Source organism: Bidens hawaiensis, unplaced genomic scaffold (assembly GCF_021521415.1).
Source record: "Bidens hawaiensis isolate Kalapana, Puna unplaced genomic scaffold, B.hawaiensis_p1.1 tig00027827_1, whole genome shotgun sequence".
In the NCBI taxonomy this organism is placed as follows: domain Eukaryota; kingdom Viridiplantae; phylum Streptophyta; class Magnoliopsida; order Asterales; family Asteraceae; genus Bidens; species Bidens hawaiensis.
The window spans coordinates 220,367-241,427 of record NW_027494518.1 but is presented as its reverse complement, the minus strand read 5'-3'; the positions used below and the strand labels follow the sequence as shown (position 1 = coordinate 241,427).

The following is a 21,061-nucleotide window of genomic DNA, read 5'->3' as shown; positions in this document are numbered from 1 at the left end:
TCATCATTATTATTAGAACACTGACTTTCTTTTTTGTATTTAGGCTGCCGGACACCGACCACCATCTACAAAATGCAAGGTTATTAAAATTCAATTTTCCTCAATTAAATTTAGTGAATCATTAACCCAAAGACATGAAACAAAATCAAATTTCATATAAAAATAGTGCATAATTAAATCTAGTGAATCATTAAGCAAAGTCATGAAACAAATCAAATATCGTATTAAATATCGCATAATTAAATCTGATGAATCTTTGGCCCACACACGAAATCAAATTTCACATCATATATTTCATAGTCCAATTAAAAGTTCAACATAAAGCAAGACTTTTATCATCTTTCTTAAGGGTTATTATATTCCACGCTAGAAAAAGTTTATAATACTACACAATTATGAATAAAAGTGTAGACAGTCACAGATCCATAATTTTTTTAAGAATACTGAGTGATCAAAGAGCTTAACCACAATTTCATTGGGAAGATCGAGATTTATACATACATATATATATATATATATATATATATATATATATATATATATATATTTATAGGATCAGAAAAATGAGAGAACCTTTTTGAAATTGAGAACTATGAGAACCATTTTGGACCACAAAAAACCCATAAATAAAAAAAAATCATAAAATAAAAAAAACACAAAAATCAAAAAAGTAAAAAAAACCAAAATTCTTATTTTATCATCCTGGTTTCATAAAAAAAACCTCGGTTTAGCTAAGTTATATACACATATGTATAATATATACATATATGTACATTTACATGTTTTTTTTGTACACATGTGTATAATTTAAGATAAATGATACTGTACATATGTGTATATTACGTAACCAAAGATTATATAAAATTATACATATGTGTATAATACGACGTTTTTTTTTGTTTTTTTATTTTTTTTAATGAAACCGGAATGAAATATAAGAATTTTGGTTTTTTTTACTTTTTTAAAATTTTTATTATTTTTTGTTTTATGATTTTTTTAAATATTTTTTTAAATGTGTTTTTAGTGGTCCAAAATGGTTCTCAAAGTTCTCAATTTGCAAGAAGAGAACCCTTTGCAAATTGAGAACTTTGAGAACCATTTTGGACCACTAAAAACACATTTAAAAAAAATATATAAAAAATCATAAAACAAAAAATAATAAAAATTTTAAAAAAGTAAAAAAACCAAAATTCTTATATTTCATTCTGGTTTCATTAAAAAAATAAAAAAAAACGTCGTATTATACACATATGTATAATTTTATATAATCTTTGGTTACGTAATATACATATATGTACAGTATCATTTATCTTAAATTATACACATGTGTACAAAAAAACATGTAAATATACATATATGTATATATTATACATATGTGTTATATAATTTAGCTAAACCGAGTTTTTTTTATGAAACCGGGATGATAAAATAAGAATTTTGTTTTTATACTTTTTGATTTTTGTGTTTTTTTTTATTTTATGATTTTTTTTTATTTTTGGATTTTTTGTGGTCCAAAATGGTTCTCATAGTTCTCAATTTTAAAAAGGTTCTCTCATGATCCTGATCCTATATATATATATAATCTATATAAACGAAAACATAAAAATCCTACGTGTCGCAATGTGGTCGCTCCCCCTTTTTTTGGAGTCACCAGATTTGCTTGATTTTTAAATGAATGTTTCTCATGCATTTGACCCAAATTCACAGGTATGGGTCTCATCAAACTCAAATATTTTTTAAACGGGTTATTACATCTCATTAAATTAAAAAACTAATCTCACTAAATGTTTGATATAAAAATCCTATAAAGTGTGGTTATTACTAACAATTAATATTTGATTTATTTAATATATATATATATATATTATTTATAATTAAAAAACCAATTATATAGTAACAAAATAAACGGCTCTTGAGTCTCATCAAACTCATATAGCTTTTAAACCGGGTTAAAACATCTCATTTATTTGTGAAACAATTTATCATTAAACCATAAGTATATTATTAACTTTCATATAATAAAAAAATAAAAAATTCAAAAATTAAATAAATATTATAAACAAATAATATAAAACAACCCCCGTAATACGGGGGATAAAAACTAGTATATATATATATATATATATATATATATATATAAGATCAGGATCAAGAGAGAACATTTTTGAAATTGAGAACTATGAGAACCATTTTGGACCACAAAAAACCCAAAAATAAAAAAAATCATAAAATAAAAAAAACACAAAAATCAAAAAAGTATAAAATCCAAAATTCTTATTTTAACATTCCGGTTTCATAAAAAAAAACTCGGTTTAGCTAAATTATATACACATATGTATAATATATACATATATGTATATTTACATGTTTTTTTGTACACATGTTTATAATTTAAGATACATGATATTGTATATATGTGTATATTACGTAACCAAATATTATATAAAATTATACATAGGTGTATAATACGACGTTTTTTTTATTATTTTTTATTTTTTTAATGAAACCGGAATGAAATATAAGAATTTTGGTTTTTTACTTTTTTAAAATTTTTATTATTTTTTGTTTTATGATTTTTTAAATATTTTTTTTAAATGTGTTTTTAGTGGTTCAAAATGGTTCTTAAAGTTCTCAATTTGCAAATAGTTCACTTAGGATCATTACCCTATATATATATATATATATATATATATATATATATATATATATATATATATATATATATATATATATAACATTAAAAAGAATTAGGTGGTTGTCTCCCATATATTGTATGTAGGTTCACTAATGAGTGTAAAGGATTGAAGAAGCCTAAAAACTTGAATGGAAATACAAAGTTGTAAGAAGCTTGAACTTTTTGAAGCCATTGTAATGTTATATTCTGATAGATCCTATCATACCAGAGAATTGGATAAGACTTTTTATTTTCAAGAAGTGTGGGCTCGAGTTCCATAATTGACTAAAAAGTATGTAGTTTAAGAATAGCATTAAAAAGTGTATGAGTTGGCATTCGAAATAAATAAATATAAAAGCAGTGATTAAATGTGTCCCATGTCACTAAAAAGAAATTGTAAAGTCGGTAAATGGTTCAATTAGAGTTTTTAAACATTGATTGTAAGAATTAGCTCTCGTGATAAATTGAGTAACCGCAACTGTTACGTAATAACATATTGCTATGGCTTAATCTTAATATTTCAATTGGTAAGATTATTGCCTATGTCATACGCTTTTTAACTACTACAAACCTCTCTTTTATGAGTTAATTGTTTTTTTAAACGGTAATTTTCTTATATTTAAGTTATCGAATTTGAAGAGTCCCAGTGCTCACTCTGGCGAGACTATGTTGTTTTAACCGGGCCCACACTAACTTCGGAGTTTGACTTGTGCGTTCCCTCGGGAAACCATACCGCCGACTGGCACTTGACAGTTGTTGCCCCACCACAAAAGCATAACTCTCTTGCGTAAAACACAGTGGGATGAAAACCCTGGTGAGCTTAGGGTTCAAACTGATAACATTTACATAAGAGCTGGCTCAGATTCTTTTTTACCAATATCCACACAAAAGTGCAAAAGTGGGTTTCAAACTTGGGTCTTCACCGGAAAACCCAAGCCTTCTACCACTATATCACAAGTAAGGAATATGGGTTAATTACTTAATTATGACCAAAACAATTACTTGTATCAAAAACTATAAAGATCGAGCCAGGTGAGATATGATGATGTTGCTTTATATTCTTGTAATATTTATTTTAATTTAAATATTGAAAACAAAAGGCACGTTTCTCTTTTATGTAATTAAGACTTTTATTTATTTTGAAAAAAGATTGACGAAAAATTTTATATATACATATAGATTAAGTTTATGCGAGAAGTGATATTAGTGCGACAAATGTAAAAAGTCATTCAAATTAATCAAAAATTGTAATTATTTAATTCTAGGGGATATTAGTAAAAAGTTCAAGATTTGGTTTTGGTAACTAATGCTAATTAAGTTACAGATTATTATAATTCTAGTTTTTATTTATTTTTATTTGATGTATATATACAAGCTTTAGAACTCGTGTGATGCATGAGATGCTTAAAAACGTCAATTAAGTTAAAAAAATTAAATGATCAAATTAGAAAAACCTATAATTTTTTTAAATTAAATAGTTTTATAAGTTCAAAATACAGTTTCTAATGAAATATTCATGCGAATACATGGTGTATTCTCACACAATTTTTCATAATCACGAGAAATATGCATATAGTAATTTTATAATTTGTAATTATATATTTTTTAATGGAATAATGAATTCTTTCTAAAGATGATAAGATGTTTCAATATGAATGACATAAAAAATAAAGAACATCGTATATAAAATTAGCATGAATAAATTACAGTTTCGAAAAAGATAGATGAAAACTCTATGGATCCATGGAGGTTGAATGAATATGTGAGAATAAAATTATTATTTATTCATAGTTTCTTTTAATTTTTATCATCTTCTTAAACCTATAAATATCATCTTATTTATTCATAGTTTCTTTTAATATTATTTATTATACTTCTAGTTTTTATTTATTTTTATTTGATGTATATATACAAACTTTAGAACTCGTATGATGCACGAGAGCCTTAAAAACGTCAATTAAGTTATAAAATTAAATGATTAAATAAAAAAAACTATATTTTTTCAAATTAAATGGTTTTATAAGTTCAAAATATATTTTCTAATGAAATATTCATACGAATACATGGTGTATTCTCACACAATTTTTCATAATCATGAAAAAGATGCAAATAGTAATTTTATAATTTGTAATTATATTTTTTTAATGGAATAGTGAATTCTTTCTAAAGATGATAAGATGTTTCAATATGAATGACATAAAAAATAAGAACGTCATATATAAAGTTAGCATGAATATCGTTCATCGAATTTCAACATTCATCTCACAATGAATATGTGAGAATAAAATTGTTATTTATTCATAGTTTCTTTTAATTTTTATCATCTTCTTAAACCTATAAATATCGTTCATCGAATTTCAACATTCATCTCCTACACTCAAATGTGTATACAAATATATTAAATTAAAAATACTAGATTTGATTTCATTAATGATAAAAATATTTTGATTATATTGATATAAATATCTACATATTTTTAATCTCTATAATTTATGTAATTAGTTATTTGATTAAATGATGAACTGATATGTTTTTATTACAATGACATAAATATGTTTTCATTAAAAATAGAATAATAGATTGAGCGGAAAATTTAGGGTATGAATGAATCTACAAATGAGATGTATCCTTAGTGATTTTCCTTTATTAGAATAGGTAGATAGGCATCTTTGTATGTTATGTAAATATTGTTTTTCAGTTTCAAATTTAGCTCAAATATATCTATAATATGTATAACCAAATTATTTTTTTATTATAATTTGATCTTTTTCTAATAACTTTCATTCATCAACTTAAAAAAAACAAACTGTAGGATCATTAAGGCTGCTACAAATAAGTAATAATGAAGATCAGATCGAGAACGAGCAAAATAATAAAAGTTAATTTTGATGATGACAAGAACACTCCCAGTGACGTTAGGAGTGTCACCCAAAGAATTGCAACACTAATTCCTGGTGTCGCTCGAACTCATGAAGATATATTATTTAGGAGCTTTGGACGTTTTGGAAGCTAAACCGTTGTATCTTTGGCTTTAAATATATCTTAATCTAATCGTGTTTGCCTCTTCCCTTGATCACACTAATTGATATTACAATGATTCAAACTGTTTAGCAATTAAGCTTGCACTAGATCTTGAGATAAACGCACAGAAACCGATTTCTACTTTTTATTGGCAATCCAATATTAATTTTGTTAAAAACAAAGTTGTTGGTATGCGATACCGACCCGACTTCTATTCAGATATTAGTATTAACTACATTTTGATATAAATCTTATTAACTGAAGAAATTCTCACTAGTTATTTAACTAAATTGAGTTGACAACAAAAAACTTTATATATATTTTTTTGGCATTCACCGGAATTTCTTTTGAAAACAAAATTGAAATTTAAGACCATCATTGGTCAAGTCATAAAAAATAGATTATTATCGAACAATAGGTTATAATAATAGTTACAATTTTTCTAAATTATACTTAAAAAATACAACGCATTCAAAAAGTACCCAAAAAAAAAATGCTCATCTATAATTCTATATCCTCAATGAACCCCTTTAATGTTTAACTTACATTTTAAAACACAAACTAAGAGAAGATGCAATCCTTTGTAACATCATCATCAACTACAACTATCAACTGCGAACAGAACTTCTCTTTCAACCAACACGAACATCTCTCGAACCTGATCACCGAACTTTACAACAACAATTCGAGCTATTCGTTGCTCAAATTTACAACTTTTGAGCCACACAACCCCAATGAAAACATCACACGTGCAGCGCCCCGGTCTACTATCAACCATTTCATACTTGACCTGAACCTGCATTTTCCAATTGAACATTAGACCATCTTAAACATGTACAGAAACTATAAAGCCACTACGGCAGATATTGCCCACGACCGTCACAAAAACACAAAAACAAACGTATTTTGTTACTATTTTCGTAGAGACTAGAGAAAAAGAAATTTTGTCGATAATAATAGTTGTCACATTTTCGTGTTGCGATGGTTAGTGAGACTCACATAAAAGTGATCGCCAAATGGCACATCATGGAGAGACATAGTCTCGTTCACGGTCCACCCTTTCCTGTCAGTGATTGGTAACTTCTGTTGCGTGCACGTAACATCACCGCCGAAACTCGACACCCCTTTGTTAAACTTCCAACATAACCGTCTTTCAAGCGTATCAGAACGTCCCGTAACAGGTTCCCAATCGGTTGTGCTGTAATTCAAACGACACAATTTTTCCATAACTTTATGCTCAAAGTCTCCTCCTTTAAATATTTCCATAACTGACTCCACCTGTAAGCCAAGTCAAGTCAAGTCAAAGTAAACGCCGGTATGCTTGCAAATGTTTTTCAAGTACTCACATTGAACGGAAGTTCTTCCGAATAGATCTTGGACATTTTTGCATCTCCAACGACCATATGGGAAGTAACGTCTTCACACGAACACTTCTCATCTTTTTCTTGTTGGTCGTGAAGCGTGACGGTTTTATCCTCAACGTGGTCGATTTTCTGATCCGGGCTTGATGATCTTGTTCTCCATAACGCCATAATTGTCCTAATTTTCACAAAAGATAATTAAAGATTATTTATTAAGAAATAAAGAAATGCAAAGTCGTTTCAGTTATATTTACCGTCTAGCCGAACTAAATGATACGAACGAACGAAAGTAAAAACACAGTCGGCCCTCTTCGTCTTGAGACTTGGCACCATGCCTCGCGTCTACGCCTCGACCTTTAACCAGAACCATCACAAGTATCGGGCTCCCCATTGATGCCAGTGTTGGTGGAAGCATGTGAATGTCTTCAACGTCTTCCCACAAGAACGAAAATTTTGTTTTGTGTCCAAATAAGTTCGCATAAAACCCGACAATTCTTGAAGATACATACAATCGGCCCTATATATATGAGAACAGAAACCAATGATATGTTGTAATAAAGACGACTTATAGTCAGGGTTTTTTCATAATGCTCTAACTGAGCGTACCTGAAGTGGCAATTTTCTTTTGAGAGAACACGAGAAATCACTGACAAGAAATTCCTCAGGTGGCAAGCTAAACAGCTTCTGAAATGTCGAGTTCCTATGAGGCGATCTCACATTAATCTGTCAAGTAACTACTATAATCAGATCTACACATTCTAGGTGGAAAATGTGCGGGCCAGAAGGTTTTGATATCAGATTAAAGCTGGTAAGTTTTTGGTATGGTTCAGGTCAACCGAAAAGAAAAATTTATAGACTTGTAGCTCGAATATGCTCAAGAAAACTGTAATTTTTTAATGTCACTACCACATTTATCAAACTACGAAATACGCTAAACACAAAGATATGCATTATTTTTATTTTGAATTTATCGTACCTTTTTCCCAGCTTCTTTCTCAACTTTTGTCAAGTATTCTTTGATTGTTTCGACTCCATTGTTATTATCCAAGAAAATTCTCAAATGCAACTTTGACTGTAACGACTGTGCAAGTCTTCCTTCAAGCGGGACCTACATGTCCGCTAATTCCTCTGATGTGTGTCTCAAGAATCTAATCTCCGAGTGTCCAAGTGAAGCTGCTTGACCAAACGGACCATCAAAATCGAAAACCTCAACATCTAATAGGGACGGGGGTTCTTCTGCAGCATCAAACTCGAGAATCTCTACAAGATATTAACAAATGTCCGATATCAAGTTACATTAATGATAAAGAAAAAAAAAGAAGTTAACATCAAACAAACACGTAAAATGAATAGTCACCGTTCCACTGTGGATCGAGTGTTTGAAGCTTGACAGAACTTGTTCTCGTCTTTCCATTGCATGTCAACACTACATACGGATCAGAGAAACCCGAAGAATCCAGTGGGGCTAAATTGGTTCCCTCGATTATTGCAACAGTAAGCACCCACCCATCACCTTGAGCTTTAACACCATGATCATTTCCTGCCAAATCATGTGTGTCTTTCTGTCATGCGTTTTAATCATGAAAATATATGTATCATGTACTTACTTGTCAATGTGCATATAAAACGTACGTATATGCATGTGTTAGGGTATATATCGTTCTAATCATGAAAGTCTACGTATGTACTTGCGTGTCTATATGCTTATACACATGAATGTATATGCATGTGTTTGGGTATAGATCGTTTTAATCATGAAAGTCTATGTATGTACTTACGTGCCTGTGTGTTTACTGATATACATGAATGTATATACATATGTTTGGGTATAGATCGTTTTAATTTGAACATGCGTTTTGTTAGTAATAAGTTTCAAAATACAAATCCAAATAGTCTGGAGAAGTGTACCTCTACGCAACCTAGCTTGGATGAAATGTGAAGCCATGATATAAACGCGTTGCAAGTTGAATAAGATTATCTCACTAGTGACAAATTCACCAAAACTATCCGGCAATTCAAGACCATTAAACTCTAAACCTTGAATTCGATTTGGCCCACACAGTAAGATATGCACGAAAGCATAAATAACCATAAAAACAGTTGAAACCACGGTGAAGTTAAAGAAATACCCCACCGCTAAATCCCAATCTGATTCGTGCTCATTTTGCAATGTTGCCAATGTTTGACTTTTGTCCGATACGGTAAAATGGTTGGCTGGTTTGAATGTTTGACTAAGCAATTCCGAAAACTGGTCAAAACTCTCCTTCATTCCTTGCTTAGCTCCGTGTTCAATCATACTCTTCATCATTGTACTTTGCTGAAAATCAATACCCCAAGAAACTACAATCCGTGTAGTTTCATCTCCTCCGATCTCGGGGCCTTTAATTATCTTGTACAATAATTTAACTCGGAAGGTACTCCCGTAAGGAACATCAGGCGTATCCACTCTTACAAAAACTGCAAATTCTTTCCCATTTGCTTTGATGTAAGTTTGGTCTTCGGTAACTTTAGAAGCTTTGACCAATTTTGTTGCGCCTTTTGTATAAGTAACGATACGAGTCAAAGACGACATTTGACCGGATTCCCACACCCATGGGCTCTCATGAACGTCCGTTGTACCTTGAATTGCTGCCAACTCTTTCATAAACTGTGAATCCGGTGAAAACAATAAATGGTTGAGATCTTTAGGAGGCACTACATATGTTTCATCAATAAGAACACCTCCGTGTAGATTTTCAGGCATTTCTTTTTGGTCAACTATTGACTCCATGGTTTCCATTGAATCTTCAAACGTAGTAGTGAGGGGAGGTTCTTTAGCTGACTCGCCGTTGTCGGATGAGGTTGTCGTTGGCAAGTCGGATGAATCATCTACAACGGAGGAATCATTGTGTTTCTTAAAAATCCTCTCAAATCGTCTAGTAATGGATTTTATCATCTTTCGTGGTGATTTAGAGGAGTTAGAATCGCGAGAAGGGCTTTGTTTGCTATCAACATAGTGATTAGCGATGCTTGGTTGTAAGAAGAAGTTATTACCATTGGACATGTCTTGGTCTTTCTCATGTAAGGAAAGAGCAAGAAGAATCTTACCTGAAATCAATATTCATATTTGATATAACACCCTAAAGAATTTTTTTCATTGTACTAGATATAACACCCTAATAAGATCATTGAATGTTTTGAAACTAAAAATCTTTACAAATGTACAAAATTTCTCAAGAATGAGAGTTGACAGCTAATAAAATACATATCATCATAAACAAATTAGAATTATACCAACTTTTTACCTTTCCGTTGTGGAGTATTTGTTTTTTCATGTGTATCGTTTTTAACATATCCACCCTATATGGGACAATTCAACCTATCTCAAGCTAGCTTCAAACGAATTCTAATTATAGATCTTTATAAATAAATCTATTAATTATCTATCTTGTATTAACGAACCACTTTATCTGTTTTGAGTCCTCAAAAGATATTATAAGTCATTGATCATAATCAATCTTTTCTAAGAAATCTACAATTAGAATCAATATCAATCCGTTCAACTTTATTTTCAGATACTTTCTTAGTTCCAACTACAATTTTAAATATTTTTCTAGGGCAACTATGTCCTACATCTCTCTCTCTTCACATCAGTCAACCGTAGAAACCAAAAAATCATCACTGATCTCATATGCTATTAATTAGTTAGTTGTTCGTGAACTTTAAATTAATTTGGTCATATATGTCTTAATGAAATCTAATCTAAAAGAGAAAGTAATGATATGATTCCTCCTCAACCTACACAGTACACATTGGTATTTAAAATTTCAAATTTAGCTTGAAACAAAATAACGGACTACAAAAAAAAGTATGAAATTTTCCATAGTTATAAAAGACCAATGAAACCAAATGAGGCTTGAAATTAAAGTGTCACATGTAAGTTGTAACTATAGATCTTGATTTACTAATTACTAGTAGGCTAGTAGCACACCATGATATATGAATGAAATTTTGGGCTATGGAGTCCAAAAGAATAATCACTATGATGACTATTGGGCTCCATACAATACAAAATAAAGTCTACGTCGACAAAAGTTAGCTGATCAAAAATTGTATAGTCATTTAAATAAAAATAATACAAATACATTTTCATATTTAACCAACTTACTTTTCTACCACTACCCTAAATTTCAATAGAGATAATGTTTCGTAATTTTATATTTTCTTCTTTAAAAAAATATTATCTTCTTTTATCTTCTTTTGTACATTTAATTATTCTTTTAAGTTCCTTTTTATTCAATTTATTATAATTAAAATTAACTTTTAACTTTAGACATGTTAACTTAACTGTGTGACTTGCTTAATTTTACCGTCAATCAATTAAGTTAAAGCAAATCTAGTCTATACAAATCAATCGATATACAAGTAACAAATACACTCTCACCATCATGATGCAAAGAACTTATAAAAGGCTTGAAATACTTACCACATTCTTTGTTAATTGATTTACTAGTTTTGTGACTTTCAACAGAAAACCAAGTGGGTTGCAAAAGATGATCCTCTTCAGCAGCAACAGACCACAAAGGGATCCGAACCCGACCCACCAAATCCTCTTCATCATTAACAACATCATGATGATGATGATAAACAGACACAACAAGCTCATTATCATCTAAAGAATGAACCATGAATGCAAACTCCTTATTCCAAACAGGGTTCTTGGTATTCTTCAAAACCCTGGTTCTTGATATAAACTTTCAAACTTTAAGTCTTACAAATGATTCTGCAACTGGCCAATCTTTACCCTCCAATACATACACTTACAGCTTCATTATTAATTGTTTGATAGAATATATGATGGTTTTTGTTTGAATTTATTCTTAAAATGGTGTTGCGGTGGAGTTTGAAGTCATTGAAGATGATGACGGGCATTGAAGGGCATACGTGGAGTGATGAAAGTGGTGACACGTGGGATGTTTTTGGAGTTTGAAGAAAGAGAAAAGACGGGTATGGCGGTTTTGTCAGGGTATAAATTCGCCTTGGTAAATGATAATGTCATTGTCCTTGCCTGTATAAAATATTTACAAATTGGAACATGATTTATTAAATATTTAAAAATTTAATGAGTTTTATAATTTTTTTTAGTTATTCTATAGTTCCGGGTTAATTAGTAGGTGTTGGTTAAATAGAGTCACTTCATGTAGATTGTGGACTAACTTCATCTTTTAAAAAGCATTTGTGATTAAACTATTATAAAGATAAAGAAATAATAATTATATGATTTATGAGTGGTTGAAAAGTAGATTTTTTTTTACAAAATTATGAACACCATTTTACCCATGATTCCTCCGTCTCTGGTCGTTATACCTTGGTAGACATGCGAATTTATTCAAGAGGAGACTCAAAATTTGTTTGAATAAACCTGTATTGAACACAAACTCTTAGCAATCAACGATCACTTGCTCGACTTGCAATCAAAACAAAGTAGAAGATACTGAAACTCTCGTTCAACATTGTGGTTCAAATCATTTTATTCATATAAAGTTGTAACTTTTATATAATTTATTGTTCGTTTTATATATGGCGTGTACTAATCTATCCCCAATGATTAACGAGAATATCGCTAATTGTTAGATTTTTATTATTTATTTTGATTATCAGGTTGGGTGTTGTGCGCTAGCACTCACTACAACTCATCGTCTCGCCAAACCACAACACCACCATCACCCATGCATTCACCAAACCATTTAGCCCATTAACGCCACTCTCGTAGTGTCCTCCCAATGGATAGGCTCCACCTCTCTCCACCAATCACATTCTAACACACACATCTATTTATTTTTTTGTCTATCTTTCATTTACTTATTAAATATTTGAGCATTCACATCTTATCCCTCACATTATGTGAGCCGGGTTTATAATATTATAAGTGTTTAGTGTGTTGTGGGTGGAGGGTAGAAAAATATATAATGATTTTATAGTATATTTGAAACATTATTGTTTCATCCTATTAATATCTTAATACTTTTTGAAAAATGTTATGACTAGATGAGAGAGGAAAAAAATAGAGATAAATGTATAAAAAAATATTATCAAGTCAAAAATGAAGAAATATGTTGTGACTTTTAGTGTAATTTTATATATATTCATAGATAGTTGGATGTTAATACTCTTAGTTAAATCATCTCACACTTGTTAAATGGTGAGTTAATAAGCAAAACTCATTCTATTATTGGTGATAATGACATGACACTTTAAAATGTCAACCAACTTTCTAAAAAGGACACTCCATAAGGGAGGAATATCGTATTCAAAATTAGAATTAGAAGATAATTTAATTAAAATCAAAATAAATCATATTGCGAATTCCGTTTTTCTTATTAAGTTATTTTAGAGATATTCGAATTGAGAATTTGGTATTAGACTATACGGTGTTAACAGGGTTTTACCGCTGAAGTGCTGAGGTGGAAGGCGGAGCCCCGGGCAAACACCACCCTGGTTTTGTTAGGGCTGCCAACTTCATAAAACGGTAAAATTGTTGGAGTTTTTTTTTCACAAATTAGTGTAGTTGAAAATTTTATTTACCAAATAGGTATAGTTTGAAACTTATTTACCAAAATGAGTGTTTTTGACTATAGAGAATTGAATAAGTTGACACTGAAGAATCGATACCCTTTAACCTAGAATAAATTATTTATTTGACCAGTTGCAAGGAGCAAGTTGGTTTTCCATAATAGATCTCAGAATTCGGACTTACCAATGCCCCTGCAGCATTTATGAACTTAATGAATTGCGTGTGTCGACCGATGATGGACATATCAGTAATAGTTTTCATAGACGATATCTTAATCTACTCAAAGAACGAAGGAGACCACGCTTGCCATATTAAGGAAGTGTTAGAAACATTAGAAAGGAGAAATTGTATGCAATGTTCTCAAAATGTGCATTTGGGCTACGTGAGGTGCAGTTCCTAGGGCACATTATAAATTCAGATGGGATTATGGTCGAACCAGAAAAGGTTCAAGCAGTCACACAACGGAAATCTCCAAGGACCCTTTCTGAAATCCGTAGTTTCTTAAGATTGGCGGGCTACTATAGAAGGTTCATTAAAGATATATCAAATATAGCCTCCCCATTAACGATGTTAACACGGAAGAATGTGGTGTTCGACTGGGGAAAAGATGCACTGCATACATTAAACATGTTTAAAATAAAGTCAACTCGGAACTTAGTTACAACATAAACGAACAGCTATTATGCAGTGATTTAAAATCTAAAAACAATATATTACAAGTTAGTCTAACGGTAAACGGGCGGAGTACTGACTTAAAATAACCGAACCGACTTACCAAACGAGCCATCGTACCTATAAACTATTATTTATCTTTTTAATCATTAAATAATATAATTAGTAAATTATACATCTTAACTAAGTCGTTGCTACTCTTTCTAGCTATAACATCAACTACAGATCCATTTGTCTGTCTAAGTCATCGTCAGCTCGACGACGAAACGACACAATTTAGTGAAAGCAATTTTGATGATACAAAAATCCCGATTCATTATCATCATGCAAAAAATGTAACATCCTGAAATCTAATAAATAATAATAAAATAAACGAAAGGGTTAATTAAACGGAATAAGTAAAAAGAAGGGATTAGTAAAGGTGAACCGGGTAAAAATGGTCATGGACTTAGAAGGAAATTGGCTTGAGGTCCAAAGGTCAATGGTATAAATACCCTTGAACCCCCAAATCCTTCCATTTCCTCCATTTCATTCCTTTCACCAACGCACACTCAAAACACACACATAAGCCAAACGCTCTCTACAACGCTCGATAACCCGAACCGAGACGTAAGAAATAACTTGTCTCAACAGGGCTAACAAACTAACACCCGACACCACAGCCACGGACATCGGATTCTAGATCTGGAAATGAGTCGGGTGATTAAACGGTTGATAAACAAGCTTTAGGGTCACCTCAGCTCGTATATGGATCACCCGAGGCTTCCTAGGTCAGAAACGATCAAAGTCCGACCAAACACGACGACCAACAACGATTTACAGCGCCAGAATAGAAGACATCCCGAAAAACGCGTCTAAAATAACCAGATCTGAACATATGCGCCATATATGTTATACTGGAGCATATGTCCAGGGAGCATAAGATATCTAAGGTACTATTTTTCTGTTTTGGAACTTTTTTCATGTCATATTTACATTATGAGTACATAACTTGATTATTTTTCTAAATCACAAAATAACGACACTGGCCTTTATACGATGGTTTTCTCTGGAATTATTGACGGACCGGGTCACCAGTGATGTCTTACACGGGGTATCATCCGGGTACCCTCACTTATTTCATCATAAGTAATTTTAAATCCATATAAATTATGTTAATTTATATCCTACGTAGTTTATACATATTTATTTTTATCTAATTTAAATGATGCAACCCGTGTCTTACATGGGGTATAAGCTAGTTAACCCTAAAGTAAATAGAACTTAGGACTGTGCCTCCCCTATCCTCTAAGTCTAAAGACCGACGATATAACTGATGTATTGAAAAATATGCATATTTATCATGCATATTTACCCTCACTTCATTGGTATTTTTGGGACTTTATCATTAGAATTGATATTTATATCTTTCATATTTGATATTTTTAGGATTTCGGGGCTGTTGATAAAAATGAAGCAAAACCGATAAAAACAGAACAAACTGGAGCCTTACGTGGACAATTTACAACATGCCAAAGCCACGTACACATTCCCGGAGCCAATTGGGAGATTATTAGGACTTAGATATGCCAAACATCTTCAAAGAGTCAAAGGAAGTCAATAAAAGTCAAAAAGAAGTCAAGTCAAAAGAAGAGAAGTCAATGAATTCAATAAGAATTAACAAGAGTAACAAGGGTCAAACATGATCTTCCATGCTTATCCAAGATCCATGGATCACCCCCAATTATCCATGAATAATATCCATGGGTGGTCTATAGTAGTACTTGACCCAAAGAAAAGCTCCAGGGAGTCATATAGTCAAAGGATTGGGCAACATGCATCAAACATTCGCGGAAGTCGAAGATTCTGGAAGAAGGAGGGGAGGATGCGCGCTCGCGCCTCCTCTTTAGCCTGCATTTCTAGAGTTTTCCCATCCTGTATAAATACCCCCCTTTGGTTTCATTTCAAGACACACCTTCCCCCACTCCGATTCTGATCTTGCAGTATTCTCTTGGTTGTTAGAAGTACTGTTAGTAGTCCATATCATTCTTCTCAACCTGTAGAATTAAGGTATGTTAGGGGATCAAATTTTACCCTTTGGAATCCCGGATCCTCAGATAAGTCTTGGTATCCCAAATCTTTACTATATTTTGGAATCCTGATGTCACACCCCGACCTTAAGTGGAAATTCCGAGGTGCGAATATGTTCGAGAATCAAGAGCACAAGGTGATATAAAGAAATCTAAATGCATGTAATTTAATCACAAGTATGATACAATTGTTCTCAACAGTTTGCGTAGCTATAAATCCTATTTTATTCATTGAAATCCGTTGACTTTGTATACCATCCCATTGTAAATAAACTTATCATAGATCCATTGTGGTCTTGATATTATATAATAGTGGAAATAGCTACCTTAGTAGCCATCTTTATATATGGTTACTTGTAAGTTTTACTGGGGCGCCTTATATACCGCTTTTGGGCAACCTTCTCAACAACTAAGGAACATGGGGACTAATTAAAGTAATGAGCCTCCCAATTATTTCCTTTATATTTTGTCATGAACACACAATGATCTAAGGCTATGCCTTGCTTTCAAAATCATTTTTAAAATTCGTTGATTTTTATTTGGGAAATTCCTCAAGAATTCCCACAATTTTTCCTCTTATCAAAGCATGATGAGCATGGTGAGTTTTCCTACGAACTGGAAGATGGATAACACTATGAATCGGGCCTTGGCAAAATGATTCCGAGAATCAAAGGAAAGATGCAATTCCTTTCCCGGAGGATTCCGAACATAGTGTTTGAACTTATAGGCAAAAGTGAAAACGTGCATGATATAATTAAAAATTTCGACGTGTCTCGTGGTTACCCTGAATAAGGGTAATTGCACTCCTTATGTTGTTTTGTGGAGCAAAAAGTTCATGGTGATGCATGAGCGCTTCACACCCTTCGATTCGATTTTCTTCTTATCATGTTTAGTCTTTGTGGAGGGAAACACTTGAGCCATGGTGATACATGGACGTTTCCACCCCTTATACTTGATCTTGATTGATGTTGGTTTTACTTTTTGAGGGATTAAAACAATAAATTCATGGTAATTCATGAATATTTCGATTCTTCACCTTAAATTTTGTCATTTTTCTAAGTTTTTGAAACACGAAAATTCAGGGTGATTCCAGAATGTTTCAAGATTTTGGGTGAAATGATTGTGACATTTACACTTCCATTTTCATTTTTTTACATATTTAAATTTTATTAGTAGTTAAATTTCCTAGATTTATTCTCACAAAAAATAAAATTCCGGGTGTTACAATTCCCCCCCCCCCCCCTCTTAATAGGTTTCGTGCCCGAAACTGTCATTCAAACAACTCTGGATTATCTCTTCTCATTTTGGATTCTGACTCCCAAGTCATATCAGATCCTCTTCTATGCGACCACTGGACTTTAACTAACTTCACCGTCTTGTTTGGTAGACGCTTCTGCTTTCTATCCGGTATAGCAAACGGCTTCTCGACATAATTCAGCTTTGGATCTACTTCTATGTGATGAAATCTGAGCAAACCACTTGGACTAACCGTGTAATTAGTCTTAATGCAAAAATCCACTCTAGGGAGTTAGTTTTGTGTTTCTAAGTTTACTTCTCAATTTTGAGAAATAAGGTGTATGCCGTATTTAGGATTGTCTACTATAACCCGACTTATATAAGGAATATGCGTTATATAACACATGTTTTGGTCTCATGTTTTTTGAAATATCATTTCTATAAGCTTAGTTTTGTGTTTCAATGTTTACTTTGCAATTTTGAGATTAAGGTGCATGTCGATCAGACTTATATAAGGAATATTTATTTTATATGCATGTTTTGATCTCCCGTTTTTTGAAATATCATTTTTATAATCTTAGTTTTGTGTTTCAATTTTTTACTTCACAATTTTCAGAATTAAGGTACATGTAGTATTTAAAAGCGTTAACTCATCTTATCTAAATAATATATCTTATATAGCGTTAACTCAATATTCAATAAATTATCTTTTGTTCATTTCTTTGTTATGTTTTTTTTTCTTTTATCGAGGTATCGAGTATAACCTTTACTTTAGGTTTAAGCCTTTATAATATTTTATTATTATATTCCTTGTTGGCGTTATGCCTTACCTTTAAAGGCTTTATGTAAACCCTAATGATTTGAGCAGTACTCCGACGCCGCTTCACTTTCTTGATCGACTCTTTTTCTTGGTACACCTTCCTTGGCACGCCAATGATAACACTGATCTTTCACCACTCGTTTGCACGCTTTTCGAGACTCATCGCCGTGATAACAAATACCTTCTTGGTTGTATGTGGGTGGAGGGTGGCAAGAACTTCGAGGAAATTGGGCATGCTTATCGAGACGGATCGAGGGTCGGGTTTAAATATCTTAGAGAGATGTTAGAGAGATGAGAGAGAGCAGATTTTTGGAACGTTTGGACTTGAACCCGGAGCCTTCTATTTATAGGCAAAAATTGGAGCCCATCGCGATACGCGATGGATCCCTGGCCAGGCCCGTCGCGTATCGCGGCATAGGCCGTCTACGTCACCACATAGTCCTGCCACGTGGCGACACGTGGCAGGCGTTGTGCCGCGTGGCGACACGTGGCGGATGTGTTGGCGACACACTGTGCCACCGTCTGCCACTTGACACATGTGTCACATGGTGTCAGACCACGTCATCGCGATACGCGATGACGTTGGTTCAACCAGCGATCGCGTATCGCTGTTGACCCTTCCAGAAGGTTTTGACCAAGCCCTTCGCGATACGCGATGGGCTTGTCCTTATGTCCCATCGCGTATCGCTATAGGACAAGAAAGCAAAATTTTCATTTTAAACCCTTAGGTTTGGATCTTTGACAAATTTGGTCCCTTAGACATTGGAAAGTTTACATTTTGAACTCGAAATTTTCATGATGTTACATCCTCCCCACTTTGAAATAAATCTCTTCCTCGAGATTTCTTTACAATAATAAGTGGGGGTATTTCTTTCTTATTTCCTATTCGAGTTCCCATGTATATTCGGGCCCTCTACGCGAGTCCCATTTGACTTTCACAATTTTCAATGTTCTTTTTAATTTCTTTGTTTTCGAATCTTCTATTTGAACTGAACGTTCTACGAATTTTAAGTTTTCATTTATTTCAACGTCTTTTAATGGCATAGCTAAAGATTTAATCAGTTAGACATTTACGCAGATTCAAAACATGGAATACATCGTGTATCCCTTGCATTTCCTCGGGGAGTTGCAAACAGTATGCAATAGTGCCGATTCGTTCAAGTACCTCAAAGGGTCCAACGAATCGAGGACTTAACTTTCCTTTCTTACCGAAACGAACGACACCTCTCCAAAGCGAGACTTTCAATAACACTTTGTTACCAACTTTAAACTCTAACGGCTTACGACGCACATCGGCGTAACTCTTTTGGGGATCACGTGCCGTCTTAAGTCGTTCTCGGATTTGAAGAATTTTGTCGGTGGTTTCTTGGACTATCTTGGGTCCAGATAATTGATTGTCTCCAGTTTCAGACCAACACACGAGCGTTCTACACTTACGACCATATAACGCCTCGAATGGTGCGACTTAAATACTTGTGTGATAGCTATTGTTATACGAGAATTCCATTAGGGGTAAGTGGTCATCCCAACTTCCACCTAAGTCAATCACACAAGCCCGAAGCATGTCTTCCAACGTTTGAATTGTCCTTTCGCTTTGCCCATCAGTTTGCGGATGATAAGCAGTGCTAAGGTTGAGTTTTGTGCCTAACGCTTGTTGGAAGCTTTTTCAGAAATGAGACGTAAAACGACTGTCTTGATCAGAGATTATAGATAGCAGTATTCCATGCAAAGCAACGATGTTGTTCACATAAATACGCGCTAGTCTATCCATAGAGTATGACTCATTGATGGGTATGAAATGTGCGGATTTTGTCAGTCGATCCACAATAACCCAAATAACATTATGCTGTCGAGTCGTTTTTGGGAGTTTGGTAATGAAATCCATAGTAATTAACTCCCAATTCCATACGGGAAGTTCGGGTTGCTGAAGCAATCCCGAAGGCTTTTGATGTTCAGCCTTGACTTTCAAACAAGTTAAACATTTTGCAACATGCGAAGCGACATCCCTTTTCATCCCATTCCACCAATAGTTTGATTTGAGATTATGGTACATTTTATCGCTCCCAGGATGCATCATATATTTGGATTTGTGAGCCTCGTTCAAAATTTTCTCCCGCGAGTCCCCAATGATTGGTACCCAAATTCTATTGCCGAGTCTAAGGATACCATCGCCACCCTTGACTAGCGAGTCAATGGTGCCGGTATGTTTTTCGTCGGGGATTTGGTTTTCATTGATCGCTTGAGTTTGGGCAGATTTGATTTGCTCGAGAAGGTCGACTTGGAGTTCTAGCCTCAACGCTCGGGACTCTTTTTGGCTTTTCGTGTTCTTTACGACTTAAGGCATCAGCCACAACGTTGGCTTTACCTTCATGGTAGACTATCTCGCAGTCGTAGTCGTTGAGAGTTTCCATCCAGCGTCGTTGGCACATATTAAGCTCTTTTTGATCAAAGATATACTTAGAATAAATAAGTATTTTGTCGATGAATACGATAACAAATTTATCCAAGTAAGGCATGCAAATACGATTCATCATGTCCATGAACGCGGTTGGCGCATTAGTAAGTCCAAACGGCATGACCGTGAACTCATAATGTCCATACCTTGTTCGAAAAGCGGTTTTCGGGATATCCTTGGATTGGACTTTGAGTTGATGA

At 33.1% G+C, this 21,061-nt stretch overlaps 1 pseudogene across 1 annotated transcript; it reads right to left on the bottom strand.

The window, feature by feature from the left end:
* Positions 1-6,208: 6,208 nt before the first annotated feature.
* On the bottom strand, positions 6,209-12,072 carry LOC143575987 (C2 and GRAM domain-containing protein At5g50170-like; annotated as a pseudogene). Its single transcript, XR_013142868.1, has 9 exons — positions 11,522-12,072; positions 8,965-10,143; positions 8,414-8,596; positions 8,033-8,316; positions 7,663-7,779; positions 7,311-7,573; positions 7,042-7,234; positions 6,695-6,973; positions 6,209-6,491 (listed from the first exon to the last, which is right to left on the bottom strand). The product of XR_013142868.1 is annotated as a C2 and GRAM domain-containing protein At5g50170-like (transcript).
* Positions 12,073-21,061: the final 8,989 nt, after the last annotated feature.